Consider the following 20,132-nt stretch of genomic DNA (forward strand, 5'->3'; position numbering starts at 1 on the left):
AATTGTTCCTTTGCAAGGAGCTGATGGAAAGTGATGCAATGCACCACAACAATGGTAGCTCAGATTATCTCCCATGGCGTGAAAGGCACACTGCAATTTCGTGAAGTTAGTGAAATCCACAAATGCAAGAAAGACAAATCCAGGATCTATTGACCCTCCAGCAATAGCCAAGATCGCATCCAAAGCATTGTTTAATGTCTCCTCACTCCAATTCAAATTGCCTCCAGCGTTTTTTGTCATATCCAATAGGCACTTTATTATTGAAGTGGCGCATCAAGTAGAGATTGCCTTCCATTTGTAGGCTCACCACATAGATTTGACCATGGCAAATCTCTAGGCTCAGTTTTCTCTGTTGAAGGTGAATTGCCCATTGCATGTATTTTTATTGCTCCATCTGGAAAAGCCATTTCTTTGTTCCACGCATCAAACTAGATTTGATCCATTCCTCACATAGCATTAAAATTGTTTTATAAACAACATCATTGATGTTATACATTTTTTGACCACCTCCTCCCAGTCTTTACATGGTGAAGACTCATTCAAATTGTTGAAGCCTTCAAGAAGTGCATCTTGAATCAATTTGTCTTGCTTCAAATTGCTTGATTCGATTATACATGTCAGTTGCATCACCATCCTTTGCACTCTTTGACAGTAAAATCTTCTCATCTCTAATCTCTTCTTGAATAGTCTTTACCTGATTCCTCAAGGCCACAAAGGTATCTAATACAGTTGTTGGGGGTTTCTTATTCTCCTCTTCGAGATTTTCAATGATTTCTATCCAGCAATCATAAACTAAATCAGAGTACGTGACCATGTGTGCCTGTTTTTAGCAATCCAACTTGCTGTTGCACTCATTCTTGCCAATCGAGAATAAGCCTAAAAAGAAATAGAGAAATAATTAAACTATTGAGCAAGATTTGTTAATTAAACACTATCAAAAAGACAAAGAAAATAACTTACATCCCATCCGGCACGAGATGCATGTCCCTCTGCATTTCCACTTGATGCCTTTGGTGGTCGTCCTGAGAAGATCCATTGACTCCGTAAATGTCTCAATATTTGGCTGTAAGGTTGCTTGACATACAATGCCTGAGCCTCCTCATTTGCAATGGCAGATATAGCAGTTGCAACAAATGGAGGAGCATTCACAACAATGCGAGCCTTTCTAAATTTATACACACTAATCAGTCTTTCAAATATCTCTTTGTTGTTTTGTTCATTGTGAAGCAAAACTTTTGCAGCATAGATTGAATGCTGCCCATCAAGAATCCAATAATGGTAATCTTTAATTTTTTGCTCCTCTACCTCTTCTACTGCCAAAGAAGTCTCCTTCTTTGATTTTGCATTTCGAACAGGTATCAAATATGCACATGCTGCAGGCTTGGTCGTACTCCGTGAAAATCCAAATAACACACTTTTAGCGTGTTTTTTATCCATAATACGTGCATTATAGTGATCAGGAGCAAGCCAACAATTTTGAATAGGGATATCAAATTCCCTATATTGGAAAGGAAAATAATTTATGTACTTATTCATTCCACCTGTATCTTTTTCTTGTCCTTTCATGGCCTCAGCTTCTAAAACATCTGGATCCACAATTCTCATCTTTGACATTGAACCCTCTGTTGATGAGGATGCCCAAGATGCCTTGTCTACATCCAAAATGGAACTAGTTGGCTTAGAGCTGCTACTTTTTGCACTTTTGCTTGCTTCTTTGTGGATGGAGGTCGTAAATCTTTCACCTTTTTTCGTTTATGTAGTGTGGCAATGATGGAGCTTTGAAGTTGATCTGCTGTGATGTTTGCTGATTTGATTCTGTTTGGATTTGATTCTGCAAACTTCCATCCTCGAGAAAACATTGTCTCTTCTTTGTTTCTAGACATGCGCTCCAATGCATATGCTCCTGGAGATAGTTGAAATTCTAGATTCATTGGAACTTGAATGTCAATGCATTCCACCTCCGGATGACTATCAACTACAGAGACAGATGCTTCCACAACTTGTCCAACATCTTCAAACAAGCTATCATTCTCCTTTTTGGCAATAAATAGATACACCTTATGAAATTGTGCACCCTCTATACCATGTATGTCCAAATACCATTTTCTAACATCATTGCAAGTATAGTCAACTGAGACAGCAACCCTTGCAACCTGATCTTTTCTGAAACAAAAAAAACCAAACGTTTTTTTAGCATATACGTTTTTGTAATGAATTAAGTTTGTGTGAATACAAGGTCCACCACTTGTTCAAGTTAGATCTAAGCAAGTATACATAGTAATCTTTTAAGCTAGTAAACTAAGGGAAGGGAGAAGTAAGGTCCACCACTTGTCCAAGCTCAGGTCTAGACAACATGGAGAGATTCGAGGTCTACTAATTGTCTAATATAGGCTAACTATATTGAAACATAGAGAGAAGAAAAGGTCCACCACTTGTCCAATCTAGGGTCCATTGAAACAAGGAGAGAAGGATGCTCCACCATTTGTCCCAAATAGGCTCCATTGAAACATGAAGAGAAGCAATATGCACCATGTCTTCGAGATGCTAAGCTCCATTGAAATACCTTAAACCCACAATATTTTGTATATGTGGGGTTTAAATTCAAGGTCCACCACTTGTCCAGCCTATTCTCCCTAGTAGCATGAGTGGTTTTGGTCTCAAGATTCACCACTTTTTCACTCTATGTCATTATATTAAGAAGATCTGGGTGTTAAGGTCCACCACTTGTCCAACCTATAAGGCTATATCTAAAATGGTATTATTTACCACCACTTGGAATGCACATGATAGGTTTTACATAGGGGTCTTGTTCCCAGGTCCACCACTTGTCCAAGCTAACTCTATTGAAACATAGAGAGAATCAAAGGTCCACCACTTGTCCAAGGTAGGCTCCATTGAAACATGGAGAGAAGGATGCTCCACCATTTGTCCAAGCCAGGTTCGATTGAAACATGAAGAGAAGCAAATACACCATGTCTCCAAAATGCTAGGCTCCATTGAAATATCTTAAACCCATGATATTTCGTACAAGGGGGGTTTACATTCAAGGTCCACCACTTGTCCAACCTATTATCACTAGTAGTGAGGCGGTCCGGGGCGGGCAACAAGAGAGGCGACCTCTAAACACCTCTCAAGGCTCCCGTGCTGCTCAATTGGGGCTGGGGCAACCACAAGCACAACACAACAACAAACCCACAACCAAACCCAAACAAGATAGGGGCACCACCTAGTTATGGTATGCGAACTAGGACGCAAGAGAGATTTTGGCACAACCAAGAAGATGCACCACACAACACACACAAACAACCTCACACCAAGACACACACAAACTGGACTAGAGAGAGCTAGAGCAAAGGGAAGAGAGAGAGAAAAGGATCTTGCGTAATACCTTATTTGTGACTTGCAAATGGAGATGGTTCGTTATGATGCTATCGTAGAACTTGTATAAAACTCACTCAATGCTTAGTGATTGCTAAACATTGCCAAAACACACACACACTGTCTTAGGGTGTGGGAGACCTCTCACCACAATACCCTCTTACAATGGACACAAAACTGCCAATGAAAAACACACTAAAACACTTTCTAAAATCAATATCAACTGATAAAAACTCAAAATACACAAGTCACCTTGAATTCACCAAACCGTATTGCACAAATAGAAGGACGAAGATTTGAACGTCGAATCACGCCTTTGATGCACCAAACCTCAATTTATTGATGATAAAGGAGCATATACAATAGTGGTTTTAAGATTTGTGAAACTCACGCTCTCTCACTTGCAATGTGTAGCTTGAAAGCTTCTCTCACACCAAGAGTGAAGCTCACAAGTGGTTGCTACACCTAAGTCTCTCCTCACGCATAGAGTGTTGGGGTGCTATGTGAGATGTTGGAGGTTGTTTTACAAGAAGGAGCGGGGTCTATTTATAGGTTGGAGACCCCTCATAAAGATTATTGGAAATCCTAATTTACAAGCTAACAAATCAGGATTATGATTTTTTTGAATATCAAAACATTGCGGGCCTTCTTTGTCTGCTTGAGTCATGGGTGTGGGCTCAAAAGAGAGCATTATTGATGGTAGATAAGGTGAAAGTAAGTTTTAAGGAAGGGGAGAGGGAGAGAGAGTTACTATACATGTCTTGATGTGAGGTGTCTTTTATGGTTAGGTCAATGCTATTTTGTGTTGGTATGTTAGTCGTTAGTAATCACTAGAAAGTTAATGTTACATTTACAATGGGTAGAGTGAGTTGATTTGATGAAGGAAGAGGGGTGAATTAAAAGAGAATCATTGAGATGGTGAAGCTTTGAAGAAGCTTGAACTCACCCTTGTGTAGATTGTGGAAAAAATGACCGCTCTTCTTCTTCTTCGCTTCTTTATGCTGCCGCCACGGTTGACCACCACGATGAAAAGAGGATTTGTTGATGAAAAATCCTCAATTTGCAGAAGTTATCATGGTTAAGATGCTGAATTTTAGATATTTTAGGAGAGGTAAATGAAATTGTAACATAGAAGCAATAGAGAGAGACATGGAGAGGGTGTATGTATGTAGAGGTTCATAAAAGAGCTATAGGGATGAGAGAGAAGGGTAATGGTGAAGAGGGTGGGAGAAGCCATGGAAATTGCAGGTTTGAGTGAGGGAAGGAGAGGGAGGGATGTGTAAGAGTGAGTAGGTGTGTGGAAGGGTGAGAGAAGACTAAGGGCTACTTGTGAGAAAAGTGGGCAGACTGGGGTCCACTCAAAAAATCATAGCTCACCTCTGGTAGCTCCAAAAATCATGAAAACATTTGAGGTGATTATTCAGAGCGTGGGCTACATTTTCTCTTTTGACCACCGCTCCAAATTCAGAGTGGAGATAGGTGCCAAAATTCCTCACCAAAAAGCCTGTTTTTTATGCCTGCAAAAGTCTTTTAGGGGCCCCCTCCTTTGTTGAATTTGTACAATGCATCCAAGAGTGAGCCCCTCCTTTGTCATATTATAATACAAAGCATTCAAGTTGCCCTTGACCCATGCATGGAGGAGGATTATTGGTGAAATAAGAAATATATACATGGTGGGACTAGTGTATGGACTATTCATGGACTTAGCTCAATGAGCACATGGTGTTAGAATAATGAGTAAAAATATAATAAAAAATATGGAGGAGTTATGGATATGGAAAGATATTGGAATCATATGATATGGTCCCTCCTTGAATTATTTTGGGTGAAAGAGGAAAAGGTATGCCAGTAAATAATATAATAAAAGTAACCAATGAGTAGAAATCAATTTTTTTGTTTTCACGAGGGTGAGGGTGAAAAATGTGGGAGTGATTTGTATAAAGGAAAAATATGAGGTTAGAGTATGTACATATTGGCAAAAAATATAATTATGGTGTAAGAGGATGAAAGAAGGTGTACATAGGTTTAATAAAACACACACCTAAGTAGAAATATTTAAATAAAATACCAAAATAATTATAAAAAATCCCTATATTTAGGCCATATATACAATGAAATATTTACACACAAAGAGGCCATAATATACTTTTATTTTTTTATTATTATTATTTATTTATTTTTGGCTCACCTAGCCCAGTGACTAGCTAGTTGAGGGTTTTTAAGAAGATATGGGAAAAGCCCCCTAACTCACAAACGACTATGTACGGTGAAATGGTAGGGATAGCCATAGCGTTTGGGTGAATTTGGTAGGGTGGAGTAACTTAATATGGAAATTATGAAGAGCTGAAAAACGGCTATCAGTAGCATGAGTGGTTTGGTCTCAAGATTCACCACTTTTCCACTCTATGTCATTATATAAAGAAGATCTGGGTGTTACGGTCCACCACTTGTCCAACCTATAAGGCTATATCTTAAAGGGTATTCTTTGTGACCACTTGGAATGACCATGATAGGTTTTACATGGGGGTTTGGTTCCAAGGTCCACCACTTGTCCAAGATAACTCTATTGAAACATAGAGAGAAGCAAAGGTCCACCACTTGTCCAAGCTAGGGTCCATTGAAACATGGAGAGAAGGATGCTGCACCATTTGTCCGAGATAGGCTCCATTGAAACATGAAGAGAAGCAAGCTGCACCATGTCTCCAAGATGCTAAGATCCATTGAAATACCTTACACCCACGATATTTTGTACATGGGCAGTTTACATTCAAGGTCCACCACTTGTCCAACCTATTATCTCTAGTAGCATGAGTGGTTTGGTCTCAAGATTCACCACTTTTCCACTCTATGTCATTACGTTAAGAAGATCTGTGTGTTAAGGTCGACCACTTGTCTAGCCTATAAGGGTATATCTTAAAAGGTATTATTTCTCACCACTTGAAATGTCCATGATATGTTTTACATGGGGGTTTGGTTCCAAGGTCCACCACTTGTCCAAGCTAACTCTATTGAAACATAGCGAGAAACAAAGGTCCACCACTTGTCCAAGCTAGGCTCCATTGAAATATGGAGAGAAGGATGCTCTATCAATTGTCGAAGCTAGCTCTATTAAAACATGGGGGGTTTACATTCAAGGTCCACCACATGTCCAACCTATTAACGCTAGTAGCATGAGTGGTTTGGTCTCAAGATTCACCACTTTTTCACTCTATGTCATTATATTAAGAATATCTCGGTGTTAAGGTCCACCACTTGTCCAACCTATAAGGCTATATCTTAAGGGTTATTATTTCTCACCACTTGGAGTGACGATGATAGGTTTTACATGGGGGTTTGGTTCCAAGGTCCACCACTTGTCCAAGAAAACTCTATTGAAACATAGAGAGAAGCAAAGGTCCACCACTTGTCCAAGCTAGGGTCCATTGAAACATGGAGAGAAGGATGCTCCACCATTTGTCCAAGATATGCTCTATTGAAACATGAAGAGAAGCAAGCTACACCATGTCTCCAAGATGCTAATCTCCATTGAAATACCTTAAACTCATGATATTTCGTACATGGGGGGTTTACATTCAAGGTCCACCACTTGTCCAACCTATTATCTCTAGTAGCCTGAGTGGTTTGGTCTCAAGATTCACCACTTTTCCACTCTATGTCATTATATTAAGAATATCTGGGTTCTACAGTCCACCACTTGTCCAACCTATAAGGCTATATCCTAAACTTTATTCTTTCTCACCACTTGGAGTTACCATTATAGGTTTTACATGGGAGTTTGGTTACAAGGCCTACCACTTGTCCAAGCTAAATCTATTGAAACATAGAGAGAAGCAAAGGTCCACCACTTGTCCAAGCTAGGCTTCATTGAAACATGGAGAGAAGGATGCTCCACCATTTGTCAAAGATAGGCTCCATTGAATCATGAAGAGAAGCAAGCTACACCATGTCTCCAAGATGCTAATCTCCATTGAAATACCTTAAACCCATGATATTTCGTACATGAGGGTATGTATTCAAGGTCCACCACTTGTCCAACCTATTATCCTTAGTAGCATGAGTGGTTTGGTCTCAAGATTCACCACTTTTTCACTCTATGTCGTTATATTAAGAAGATCTAGGTTTTAAGGTCGACCACTTGTCCAACCTATAAGGCTAGATCTTAAAGGGTATTATTTATCACCACTTGGAATGACCATGATATGTTTTACATGGGGGTTTCGTTCCAAGGTCCACCACTTGTCCAAGCTATTACCGCTAGTAACATGAGTGGTTTTGTCTCAAGATTCACCATTTTATCACTCTATGTCATTATATTAAGGATATCTGGGTGTTAAGGTCCACCACTTGTCCAATCTATAAGGCTATATCTTAAAGGTTATTCTTTATCACGACTTGGAGTGACCATGATAGGATTTACATTGGGGTTTGGTTCCAAGGTCCACCACTTGTCCAAGCTAACTCTATTGAAACATAGAGAGAAGCAAAGGTCCACCACTTGTGCAAGCTAGGGTCCATTGAAACATGGAGAGAAGCATGCTCCACCATTTGTCCAAGATAGGCTCCATTGAAACATGAAGAGAAGCAAGGTGCACCATTTCTCCAAGATGCTAGGCTCCATCTAAATACCTTAAACCCACGATATTTCGTTGATGGGGGGTTTACATTCAAGGTCCACCACTTGTACAACCTATTATCGGTAGTAGCATGAGTAGTTTGCTCTCAAGATTGACCACTTTTCCACTCTATGCCATTATATTAAGAATATCTGGGTGTTTAGGTCCACCACTTGTCCAACCTATAAGGATATATCATTAAGGTTATTCTTTCTCACCACTTGGACTGAACATGATAGGTTTTACATGGGGGTTTGGTTCCAAGGTCCACCACTTGTCCAAGCTAACTCTATTGAAAAATAGAGAGAAACAAAGGTCCACTACTTGTCCAAGCTATGCTCCATTGAAAGATGGAGAGAACGATGCTCCACCATTTGTCGAAGCTAAGTCTATTGAAACATGGGGGGTTTATGTTCAAGTTCCACCACTTGTCCAAGCTATTATCGCTAGTAGCTTGAGTGGTTTTGTCTCAAAATTCGCCACTTTTTCACTCTATGTCATTATATTAAGAACATTTGGGTGTTAAGGTCCACCACTTGTCCAACCTATAAGGCTATATTTTAAAGGTTATTCGTTCTCACCACTTGGAGTGACCATGATAGGTTTTACATGGGGGTTTGAGTTCCAAGGTCCAAGCAAACTCTATTGAATCATAAAGAGAAGCAAAGGTCCTCCACTTGTCCAAGCTAAGGTCCACTGAAACATAGAGAGAAGGATGCTCCACCATTTGTCCAAGATAGGCTCCATCGAAAAATGAAGAGAAGCAAGCTGCACCATGTCTCCAAGATGCTAGGCTTCATCGAAATACCTTAAACCCAAGATATTTTGTACATGGGGGGGTTACATTCAAGGCCCGATACTTGTCCAAGCTATTATCGCTAGTAGCATGAGTGGCTTTGTCTCAAGATTCACCACTTTTCGACTCTATGTCATTATATTAAGGATATGTGGGTTTAAGGTCCACCACTTGTCCAACCTATAATTCTATATCTTAAGGGTTATTCTTTCTCACCACTTGGAGTGACTATGATAGGTTTTACATGGGGGTTTGGTTCCAAGGTCCACCACTTGTCCAAGAAAACTCTATTGAAACATAGAGAGAAGCAAAGGTCGACCACTTGTCCAAGCTAGGGTCCATTGAAACATGGAGAGAAGGATGCTCCACCATTTGTCCAAGATACGCTCCATTGAAACATGAAGAGAAGCAAGCTACACCATGTCTCCAAGATGCTAATCTCCATTGAAATACCCTAAACCCATGATATTTCGTACATGGGGGGTTTACATTCAAGGTCCACCACTTGTCCAATCTATTATCTCTAGTAGCATGAGTGGTTTGGTCTCAAGATTCACCACTTTTTCACTCTATGTAATTATATTAAGAATATATGGGTGCTAAGGTCCACCACTTGTCCAACCTATAAGGCTATATCTCAAACTTTATTCTTTCTCACTACTTGGAGTTACCATGATAGGTTTTACATAGGAGTTTGGTTACAAGGCCCACCACTTGTCCAAGCTAGATCTATTGAAACATAGAGAGAAGCAAAGGTCGACCACTTGTCCAAGCTAGGCTCCATTGAAACATGGAGAGAAGAATGATCCACCATTTGTCAAACATAAGCTCCATTGAAACATGAAGAGAAGCAAGCTGCACCATGTCTCCAAGATGCTAGGCTCCATTGAAATACCTTAAACCCATGATATTTCGTACATGGGGGTGTACATTCAAGGTCCACCACTTGTCCAACCTATTATCCTTAGTAGCATGAGTGGTTTGGTCTCAAGATTCACCACTTTTCCACTCTATGTTGTTCTACTAAGAAGATCTAGGTTTTAAGGTCGACCACTTGTCCAACCTATAAGGCTAGATCTTAAAGGGTATTATTTATCACCACTTGGAATGACCATGATATGTTTAACATGGGGGTTTGGCTCCAAGGTCCACCACTTGTCCAAGCTAACTCTATGGAAACATAGAGAGAAGCAAAGGTCCACCACTTGTCCAAGCTAGGCTCCATTGAGACATTTAGAGAAGGATGATCCCCCATTGGTGGAAGATAGGCTCCATCAAAACATGAAGAGAAGCAAGCTGCACCATGTCTCCAAGATGCTAGTCTTCATCGAAATACATTAAACCCAGGATATTTTGTACATGGGGGGTTTACATTCAAGGGCCACCACTTGTCCAAGCTATTATCGCTAGTAGCATGAGTGGTTTTGTCTCAAGATTCACCACTTTTCCACTCTATGTCATTATATTAAGAATATGTGGGTGTTAAGGTCCACCACTTGTCCAACCTATAAGTTTATATCTTAATGGTTATTCTTTCTTACCACTTGGAGTGACCATGATAGGTTTTATATGGGGGTTTGGTTCCAAGCTCCACCACTTGTCCTAGCTAAATCTATTGAAACAGAGAGAGGATCAAACGTCCACCACTTGTCCAAGCTAGGATCCATTGAAACATGGAGAGAAGGATGCTCCACCATTTGTCCAAGATAGGCTGCATTGAAACATGACGAGAAGCAAGCTGCACCATGTCTCCAAGATGCTACACTCCAACGAAAAACATTAAACCCATGATATGTCGTAGATGAGGGGTTTACATTCTAGGTTCAAAACTTGTCCAAGCTGTTATTGGTAGTAGCCTGAGTGGTTTGGTCTCAAGATTCACCACTTTTCCACTCTATGTCATTATATTAAGAATATGTGGGTGTTAAGGTCCATCACTTGTCCAACCTATAAGGCTACATCTTAAAGGTTATTCTTTCGTACCACTTGGAGTGACCATGATAGGTTTTACATGGGGGTTTGGTTCCAAGGTCCACCACTTGTCCAAGCTAACTCTATTGAATCATAGAGAGAAGCAAAGGTCCACCACTTGTCCAAGCTACGCTCCATTGAAACATGGAGAGAAGGATGCTCCACCATTTGTCGAAGCTAACTCTATTGAAACATGGGGGGTTTACGTTCAAGGTCCACCACTTTTCCAAGCTATTACCGCTAGTAGCATGAGTGGTTTTGTCTCAAGATTCACCACGTTTTCACTCTATGTCATTATGTTAAGAACATTTGGGTGTTAAGGTCCACCACTTGTCCAACCTATAAGACTATATCTTAAAGGTTATTATTTCTCACGACTTGGAGTGACCATGATAGGTTTGACATTGGGGTTTGGTTCCAAGGTCCACCACTTGTCCAAGCTAGGGTCCATTGAAACATGGAGAGAAGGATGCTCCACCATTTGTCCAAGATAGGCTCCATTGAAACATGAAGAGAAGCAAGGTGCACCATGTCTCCAAGATGCTAGGCTCCATCTAAATACCTTAAACCCACCATATTATGTAGATGGGGGGTTTACATTCAAGGTCCACCACTTGTCCAACCTATAAGTCTATATCTTAACGGTTATTCTTTCTTACCACTTTGAGTGACCATTATAGGTTTTATATGGGGGTTTGGTTCCAAGCTCCACCTGTTGTCCAAGCTAACTCTATTGAAACAGAGAGAGAAGCAAAGGTCCACCACTTGTCCAAGCTAGGATCCATTGAATCATGGAGAAAAGGATGCTCCACCATTTGTTTCAGATAGGCTCCATTGAAACATGATGAGAAGCAAGCTGCACCATGTCTCCAAGATGCTAGGCTCTATCGAAAAACATTAAACCCATGATATGTCATAGATGAGGGGTTTACATTCAAGGTCCAACACTTGTCCAAGCTATTATTGGTAGTAGACAAAGTGGTTTGGTCTCAAGATTCACCACTTTTCCACTCTATGTCATTATATTAAGAATATTAAGAATATGTGGGTGTTAAGGTCCACCACTTGTACAACCTATAAGGCTACATCTTAAAGTTAATTCTTTCTTACCACTTGGAGTGACCATGATAGGTTTTACATGGGGGTTTGGTTTCAAGTTCCACCACTTGTCCAAGCTAACTCTATTGAATTATAGAGAGAAGCAAAGGTTCACCACTTGTCTAAGCTAGGCTCCATTGAAACATGGAGAGAAGGATGCTCCATCATTTGTCGAAGCTAACTCTATTGAAACATGGGGGGTTTACGTTCAAGGTCCACCACTTGTCCAAGCTATTACCGCTCGTAGCATGAGTGGTTTTGTCTCAAGATTCACCACTTTATCACTCTATGTCATTATATTAAGGATATCTGGGTGTTAAGGTCCACCACTTGTCCAACCTATAAGGCTATATCTTAAAGGTTATTCTTTCTCACGACTTGGAGTGACCATGATAGGTTTTACATTGGGGTTTGGTTCCAAGGTCCACCACTTGTCCAAGATAACTCTATTGAAACATAGAGAGAAGCAAAGATCCACCACTTGTGCAAGCTAGGGTCCATTGAAACATGGAGAGAAGGATGCTCCACCATTTGTCCAAGATAGGCTCCATTGAAACATGAAGAGAAGCAAGGTGCACCATGTCTTCAAGCTGCTAGGCTCCATCTAAATACCTTAAACCCACGATATTTCGTAGATGGGGGTTTTACATTCAAGGTCCACCACTTGTCCAACCTATTATCGCTAGTAGCATAAGTAGTTTGCTCTCAAGATTCACCACTTTTCCACTCTATGCCATTATATTAAAAATATCTAGGTGTTGAGGTCCACCACTTGTCCAACCTATAAGAATATATCATTAAGGTTATTCTTTCTCACCACTTGGAGTGAACATGATAGGTTTTACATGGGGGTTTGGTTCCAAGGTCCACCACTTGTCCAAGCTAACTCTATTGAAACATAGAGAGAAACAAAGGTCCACTACTTGTCCAAGCTAGGCTCCATTGAAAGATGGAGAGAACGATGCTCCACCATTTGTCGAAGCTAAGTCTATTGAAACATGGGGGGTTTACGTTCAAGTTCCACCACTTGTCCAAGCTATTATCGCTAGTAGCATGAGTGGTTTTGTCTCAAAATTCACCACTTTTTCACTCTATGTCATTATATTAAGAATATTTGGGTATTAACGTCCACCACTTGTCCAACCTATAAGGCTATATCTTAAAGGTTATTCTTTCTCACCACTTGGAGTGACCATGATAGGTTTTACATGGGGGTTTGGTTCCAAGGTCCACCAGTTGTTCAAGCTAACTCTATTGAATCATAGAGATCAGCAAAGGTCAACCACTTGTCCAAGCTAGGGTCCATTGAAACATGGAGAGAAGGATGCTCCACCATTTGTCCAAGATAGGCTACATCGAAAAATGAAGAGAAGCAAGCTGCACCATGTCTCCAAGATGCTAGGCTTCATCGAAATACCTTAAACCCATTATATTTTTTACATGGGGGGTTTACATTCAAGGCCCGATACTTGTCCAAGCTATTATCGCTAGTAGCATGAGTGGCTTTGTCTCAAGATTCACCACTTTTCCACTCTAGGTTATTATATTAAGAATATGTGGGTGTTAAGGTCCACTACTTGTCCAACCTATAAGTCTATATCTTAAAGGTTATTCTTTCTTACCACTTGGAGTAACCATGAAAGGTTTTATATGGGGGTTTGGTTCCAAGCTCCACCACTTGTCCAACCTAACTCTATTGAAACAGAGAGAGAAGCAAAGGTCCACCACTTGTCCAAGCTAGGCTCCATTGAAACATGGAGAGATAGATGCTCCACCATTTGTCCAAGATAGGCTCCATTGAAACATGACGAGAAGCAAGCTTCACCATGTCTCCAAGATGCTAGGCTCCATCGAAAAACATTAAACTCACGATATATCGTAGATGAGGGGTTTACATTCAAGGTCCACCACTTGTCCAAGCTATTATTGCTAGTAGCCTGAGTGGTTTGGTCTCAAGATTCACCACTTTTCCACTCTATGTCATTATATTAAGAATATGTGGGTGTTAAGGTCCACCACTTGTCAACCCTATAAGGCTACATCTTAAAGGTTATTCTTTCTTACCACTTGGAATGACCATGATAGATTTTACATGGGGGTTTGGTTCCAAGGTCCACCACTTGTCCAAGCTAACTCTATTGAAACATAGAGAGAAACAAAGGTCCACCACTTGTCTAACCTAGGCTCCATTGAAACATGGAGAGAAGGATGGTCCACCATTTGTTCAAGATAGGCTCCATTGAAACATGACGAGAAGCAAGCTGCACCATGTCTCCAAGATGCTAGGCTCCATCGATATACATTAAACCCACGATATTTCGTAGATGAGGGGTTTACATTCAAGGTCCACCACTTGTCCAAGCTATTATTGCTAGTAGCCTGAGTGGTTTGGTCTCAAGATTCACCACTTTTATTAAGAATACGTGGGTGTTAAGGTCCACCACTTGTCCAACCTATAAGTTTATATCTTAATGGTTATTCTTACTTACCACTTGGAGTGACCATGATAGGTTTTATATGGGGGTTTGGTTCCAAGCTCCACCACTTGTCCAAGTTAACTCTATTGAAACAGAGAGAGGATCAAAGGTCCACCACTTGTCCAAGCTAGGCTTCATTGAAACATGGAGAGAAGGATGCTCCACCATTTGTCCAAGATAGGCTCCATTGAAACATGACGAGAAGCAAGATGCACCATGTCTCCAAGATGCTAGGCTCCATCGACATACATTAAACCCACGATATTTCGTAGATGAGGGGTTTACATTCAAGGTCCACCACTTGTCCAAGCTATTATTGCTAGTAGCCCGAGTGGTTTGGTCTCAAGATTCACCACTTTTATTAAGAATATGTGGGTGTTAAGGTCCACCGCTTGTCCAACCTATAAGGCTATATCTTAAATGGTATTCTTTCTGACCACTTGGAATGACCATGATAGGTTTTACATGGGGGTTTGGTTCCAAGGTCCACCACTTGTCCAAGCTAACTCTATTGAAACATAGAGAGAAACATAGAGAGAAACAAAGGTCGACCACTTGTCCAAGTTAGGCTCCATTGAAACATGGAGAGAACGATGCTCCACCATTTGTCGAAGCTAAGTCTATTGAAACATGGGGGGTTTACGTTCAAGGTCCACCACTTGTCCAAGCTATTATCGCTAGTAGCATGAGTGGTTTTATCTCAAGATTAACCACTTTTTCACTCTATGTCATTATATTAAGAATATTTGGGTATTAAGGTTCACCACTTGTCCAACCTATAAGGCTATATCTTAAAGGTTATTCTTTCTCACCACTTGGAGTGACCATGATAGGTTTTACATGGGGGTTTGGTTCCAAGCTCCACCACTTGTCCAAGCTAGGGTCCATTGAAACATGGAGAGAAGGATGCTCCACTATTTGTCCAAGATAGACTCCATTGAAACATGAAGAGAAGCAAGCTGCACCATGTCTCCAAGATGCTAGGCTTCATCGAAATACCTTAAACCCAGGATATTTTGTACATGGGGGGTTTACATTCAAGTACCACCACTTGTCCAAGATATTATCGCTAGTAGCATGAGTGGTTTTGTCTCAAGATTCACCACTTTTCCACTCTATGTCATTATATTAAGAATATGTGGGTGTTAAGGTCCACCACTTGTCCAACCTATAAGTCTATATCTTAAAGGTTATTCTCTCTTACCACTTGGAGTGACCATGATAGGTTTTACATGGGGATTTGGTTCCAAGGTCCACCACTTGTCCAAGCTAACTCTATTGAAACAGAGAGAGAAGCAGAGGTCCACCACTTGTCCAAGCTATGCTCCATTGAAACATGGAGAGAAGGATGCTCCACCATTTGTCCAAGATAGGCTCCATTGAAACATGACGAGAAGCAAGCTGCACCATGTCTCCTAGATGCTAGGCTCCATCGAAAAACATTAAACCCATGATATGTCGTAAATGAGGGGTTTAAATTCAAGGTCCAACACTTGTCCAAGCTATTATTGGTAGTAGCCTGAGTGGTTTGGTCTCAAGATTCACCACTTTTCCTGTCTATGCCATTATATTAAGAATATCTGGGTGTTAAGGTCCACCACTTGTCCAACCTATAAGGATATATCATTAAGGTTATTCTTTCTCACCACTTGGAGTGACCACGATAGGTTTTACATGGGGGTTTGGTTCCAAGGTCCACCACTTGTCCAAGCTAACTCTATTGAAACATAGAGAGAAACAAACGTCCACCACTTGTCCAAGCTAGGCTTCATTGAAACATGCAGAGAATGATGCTCCACCATTTGTCGAAGCTAAGTCTATTGAAACATGGGGGGTTTACGTTCAAGGTCCACCAGTTGTCCAAGCTATTATCGCTAGAAGCATGAGTGGTTTTGTCTCAAGATTCACCACTTTTTCACTCTATGTCATTATATTAAGAATATTTGGGTGTTAAGGTCCACCACTTGTCCAATCTATAAGGCTATATCTTAAAGGTTATTCTTTCTCACCACTTGGAGTGACCATGATAGGTTTTACATGGGGGTTTGGTTCCAAGGTCCACCACTTGAATCATAGAGAAAAGCAAAGGTCCACCACTTGTTTAAGCTAGGCTCCATTGAAACATGGAGAGAAGGATGCTCCACCATTTGTCCAAGATAGGCTCCATTGAAACATGAAGAGAAGCAAGGTGCACCATGTCTCCAAGATGCTAGGCTCCATCAAAATACCTTAAACCCACGATATTTCGTAGATGGGGGGATTAATTTCAAGGTCCACCACTTGTCCAAGCTTTTATTGCTAGTAGCATGGTTTGGTCTCAAGATTCACCAACTTTCCACTCTATGTAATTACATCAAGAATATCTTGGTGTTAAGGTCCACCACTTGTCCAACCTATAAGGCTATATCTTAAATGATATTTTTTCTCACCACTTGGAATGTGCATGATATGTTTTACATGGGGTTTTTCTCCAAGGTCCACCACTTGTCCAAGCTAGATCTATTACATATATATTATACATACAATATTCAACTAGATTCCCTACCTATCATGTCTAGTAGCATGGATGCTGTAGCTTTAAGGTCCACCACTTGTCCAACCTATACTCTCTTATGTAAGGGAGATCTCGCTATAAATTCAAAACCTTCCCGCCTAAATTTAAAATTCAAAATCTGATTGCCTAAATTTAAAATATCCCTCCCAAATTTTAAATATCCCGCCTAAATTTTAAAATATCCCGCCCAAATTTTAAAATTCAAACTTTTTTATAAAAATTTAAATTTTACCACTTAAATTTAAAATATTCCACGCGAAATTGATTTTAAATTCAAGTTTACCACAAAAAGATATCATTATACCACCTAAATTCAAATATGCAAACCTCAAATCATTATATTGTACATAAATTCAAACAAATTCAAATTAACAAGCCTAAACTGATATTAGTTTGCATAGATATGAATTTATCACACCTAAATTATGTCACCATGTTAGAGAGAGTGGTTAGAGAATTTGAACAAGGTCCACCACTTGTCCAACCTAGATACCAAGAAGGATTGAGTGTACAAGGTATTGTTTGGAGGTCCTTATAGTCCACTGGTCTCAAGGTCCACCACTTGTGGTAAGGGTCACCAAAAAGTGTATATATTCATCCAAAGAAATACACGTATTTTTGGTCTACATGTCCTAGTTTCAATCATTTATGTCCATTAGGTGTATCACTAAACAACACTACTATTTTTGAGAAACAGAAGTTACAATCATATCTACAAATGGATTAGAGGAAAATCAGCTCAGGATACATCCAGAACTCGCTACAAGAATCGAATTTAACAGATCACGCAAGTAAGTCTTCCATTCAAGTTTACTAGTATTACAATGTGTTAGTTATTTGTGATATGTATGTATGTATATATACTATGTGTGCATATCGTAATTAAGTGTAATTGTGTATCTGCATTATGTATGAGTATTACAATGAAATAACACAAATATACATACATACACATAGATAACACAGACGCACACATACATGAGCATGTATTTTCAAGAGAGAGATAGCAAGATACAGAGATAGATAGATAAAGAGAGAGAGAGAGAGGAATACCTGTTTTCTAGAGAGAGGAGAGAGAGAAAGATAACAGATTTCACTGTGTTTATGTATGTGGAAGAGAGGAAGACGATGTATCGGAATATGTGCACGTATTTTAAAGAGAGAGACAAGAAGATAACAGATTTCACTGTGGTTATGTATGTGGAAGTGAGGAAGACGATGTGTGGGAATATGTGCATGTATTTTCAAGAGAGACAACAAGATAACAGATTTCACTGTGGTTATGTATGTGGAAGAGAGGAAGACGATGTGTAGGAATATGTGTATGTGTGCAGGGATATTTTTAAACTACGTATCTCTGTCTTTTGACGAGAGAGTGTGTGTGCAAGAAGAGTTACAGAGAACCATCTTCTCTATATGGAGAAAGACAGAGAGTGAGAGAGAGAGAAATACCTGTTTTTTCTCTATTCGTGAGGTGTGAAGAAGCTATGCCCGATCCTGCCCTTCTGGAAAGCGTTGCGTACGCTGCTGTTTCTTTATCTTGTGCGCGAACTTTCAATCCTGTGCGCTCCACCTGTTTCTTGTGTACGATGCCGAGCTTGCTCCTCTACGTGCGCGTATACTCCAATTGTGTGCGATCTGTGTGCGCTTTCTGTGTGTTTGCTGCTCGCTTGCTTTCTCTGTGTGCGTTGCTCATGCGCTCTCTGTGCCTAATCTTGATAGGGTTTATTAGAATGCCACGTATGCTACAAGTCCATGTTTTATCATAGGATTAAAAAAAAACAAAAGCAATATAAAACATTAACCAATTCACACAGCCAAAATGAAAGAAATCATGGTTGAAAATATGCAAAACATGTGTAACTCTATACTATGAATTCACTTTTTTTTAAAAAATCTTTGGGCGCTACCCCTTGACCCCGCCCGGAACAATATCCCAAAATCAGCCTCCCAAGCCCCGCCATCGAGAGCGCTATATTCCACATCCCCATCAAGAGCCCTACCCCCAAACCTCACGTGGAAGCGCTGCCTTGTCACCCCATTGTGGCATTGCCCTAAGACCCCGCATCTGGAGTGCTAAATGGGAACATTCTTCATTAGTGAAATTTTGAACATAAATTATATTTAGCATATACTTAAATATAATACAAATATTAACATATTAACTATACTACTAATTTACTATAGCAGTTCTAAATTATGTCCCATACTATATTTAAGGTGCCAAAGGTTTGGCCTTATGGTCCTAGATTTAGCCAAGTGGTCAACACATATAGGACCAAGTGCACACTGTGCCACAAAACTTGGCCACCACTTCACTTGCCAAAGTTTAGGCCACATGGTCAATCCTAAGTTTCCAATGTTCTTATTATGTCACCTTTTGCCTCGTGGAAAACCTAGGCTTTTTTTCACATACTCAGGCACTTCAAGCCATAATAAATTTTCATTACTCTTCGGCAACCCTTTTGTTCAAGTCTTTGAAAAAACGTTGCTTAAGGCCACCCTAAACCATTTTCATTTAGGGGTGTCTAAAACTAGCTTTTTGGCAATTCGAGAAGAAAATGGTCAAAGTTTTATACTTAGTTTTAACCACTTGACCAATTCAAATATTGGAAAGCAAGGTCTTGTAATACTTTTCTTTGGACATCACACATTAAAACTAGGTCCCTCACTTGTCCAAGCTATGCTCTAATACAATAAAGGGCTTTTGGTTTCAAGATGCACCACTTTCCCAACCTTGATTCCATTAAAGAAGCTAGCTCTACTTAGACATTTAATAGCAAGGTCCTGTAGCAGTTCACATTGAACATTTTCCATGGCAGCTAGCTCCACCACTTATCTAAGCTATGCTCTAATACAGTAAGGGGGTTTTGGTTTCAAGATCCACCACTTGTCCAAACTTGATTTGGGAAGCAAGGTCGTATAATAGTTTGCTTTGGAAATTCACCATTACAACTAAGTCCACGACTTCTCCAAGCTATGTTCTAATACACTAAGGACGTTTTGGTTTGAAGGAGAACCACTTGTACGACTTTGTTTTTGGAAGTAAGGTCTTTACATAGTTCACCTTGGACCTTGGACATTGGATACTACAACTAAGCCCGCCACTTGTCCAAGCTATCCTCTATATATAGCCAAAGGGTTTGGGTTTCAAGATTCACCACTTTTCCAACCTTTCTTCCATTAAAGAAAGGAGGGGCATTATAACTAGGTCCACCAATTGTCCAAGATACGCTCTGATATAG

Source organism: Adiantum capillus-veneris, chromosome 9 (assembly GCF_014529385.1).
Source record: "Adiantum capillus-veneris isolate H3 chromosome 9, ASM1452938v2, whole genome shotgun sequence".
NCBI classification, from domain to species: Eukaryota; Viridiplantae; Streptophyta; class Polypodiopsida; order Polypodiales; family Pteridaceae; genus Adiantum; species Adiantum capillus-veneris.